The sequence below is a fragment of the Mizuhopecten yessoensis genome, unplaced genomic scaffold (genome assembly GCF_002113885.1).
Source record: "Mizuhopecten yessoensis strain PY_sf001 unplaced genomic scaffold, ASM211388v2 scaffold11139, whole genome shotgun sequence".
NCBI classification, from domain to species: domain Eukaryota; kingdom Metazoa; phylum Mollusca; class Bivalvia; order Pectinida; family Pectinidae; genus Mizuhopecten; species Mizuhopecten yessoensis.
The window spans coordinates 1116746-1118750 of NW_018408899.1; the positions used below are offsets into that span (position 1 = coordinate 1116746).

The 2005-nt window shown below is 32.8% G+C and overlaps 1 long non-coding RNA gene across 1 annotated transcript; it reads right to left on the reverse strand.

Moving 5' to 3' along the window:
* LOC110466664 lies at positions 1 to 768 on the reverse strand. Its single transcript, XR_002464756.1, has 2 exons — positions 730 to 768; positions 1 to 60 (listed from the first exon to the last, which is right to left on the reverse strand). It is a non-coding gene; the product is annotated as an uncharacterized LOC110466664 (long non-coding RNA).
* Between the last annotated feature and the right edge of the window lie 1237 nt (positions 769 to 2005).

A 2005-nucleotide genomic window follows, 5' to 3' on the forward strand; every position in this document is an offset into this window, starting at 1 on the left:
TGTTTGGAAGGAAAAGGTTTTATTCAAGTTTCCTTGTCATCTCCTATTACTTCCAGGCCCCTGAAAATAACAAACAGGAAATGGTTAGCATATCTCACCAGAAATCAATGATCACAAATAACTGATATTACATACATAAACAGGACTAGAAACTTAATTTTGTATACGCCTAGTCAATAGGAGTAGTGGTTTCAAAATTTAACTGGGTCCATGAGCACTAACCTAATATCATTCAACAACATAAGCAATATCAAATTTTGACTAGTCAATCATGCTAGCGGTTTTCAGAACTTATAGCCCAGCAGGAGATTTCACTAGCCATTATTGGCTAGCCCTGATGAACATTGAATCCATGTTGATTTTTTTTAGATTTATTCCTTTTAAAGTGAAATACTTAAGAAATTTCAAATAAAGAAAATGGGACACATCAAATGTTATTTGGTACCTGAATTTAAGAACACACAAGAAAATATCTCCCAAACGAACTTCAGATCTTATAAAAAAGACTACCTTTAGTGACTGATTGTTTTAAATTGTGTGATTTTTCATAAGCAGGTGAAAAAAGATTCTTTGGTAATCTTAATGAAGATTTCAATGATACTTTCTAAAAATTAGAACTGCTCTCATGAATTATTAGCTAAAAACAATTGCTTTTCCTTTTTTTACATTTATATACTTAAATAGTCAGTATTCGTCATAGTGATAGATGTAGAGTGTTATATAACTGACCTGTATCATATTTACAACCAGATCCACCTCAGCGTAACCTTCTGGCTTCTCTCTCAGACTCTAACAGTGTCAAGATGTCTCCCTCACGAACTGGGCCTTTCACGTTCCTGATGATGGAACGGTTACTGTCGTCTAAAAATTCCACGCGGACCTGCATAAAAATGGTCAATTAAATAAATCATATGTCAATTGATATGTTTGGGAAATTGGGAGGTGACCCCATCAAATTAAAACAACCATCTTCCATTTCTTCCAATTTACAGTACACAGGAGAATCTACTAATGCACATGGCCATTATTATTACATGACTGAGATTGCTTATATCATCTGGATGTTTTGGTTGTTTGGTTTTATCACTCGTAATAATTCCATTGTACATATGATATAACTTTTAAACAAATAGAAAATGGTGATCCAACATATGAATTCTGTTGAAGCAAAACCAGTAATAATTGAAGATGTTTTAGATCACTACTTTTAAAGTATGTGGTGTCAAGACTGGAATTGTTTTGGCATAGTGATACGATGCTGAAATTTCACACTTTCTGCAGCTGCTTCATATCTCATCCTTTAAATTTGAATTTAAAACAAAATACATCAGTTAGGTGTTTTGGAATTGACAGAATTATGGTTGTTCGAAATTTGAAGGTTTAAAAAAGATAGTAGAAATTAAACAGAAAATCGAACATTTGACAGAATCATGGTTGTTTGAAATTTGAATGTTTGATAAATGAAATTTAAAAGAAAACTGAAAAAAAAATGTTTCCCGACCTACCATATGAGCTCAAGTGAGAATTAGGAAGTTAGTAATAATAGTTGTTTTAGCTGTAGTTGAATTTGTAGTTGACAGTTTATCATTGGCGTTGAGTGGAGAGATGGAGTTCACAATGGTGAAGACTTGTATATCTTGTGATGGATTAAAAAAATTGTGTTATAAATATTTTAGTGTAAATATAACAAGAGGCCCATGGGCCTTAACGGTCACCTGAGTCTATAGTATTTATTTTTGTTGTTGAAATATGTACCAATTTGAGTAAAAAATAGTATAATGTTAACTTAACTTTGTCAGGACCATGAGCTGATCATTCCTAGACCAATTTTAAGTGAGATCGGCCTATTAGAACTTAGTAGCAAAATAGCGGCCATGGCAGCCAAATTGTATTTCTGATTGACCCGAAAAATAACAACACTTTGTCAGGACCATGATTCGATCATTCCTACAAAGTTTCAGTTCAATCGGCCAAGTAGATCTTTACTTTAAGTTTGAAATAGTTT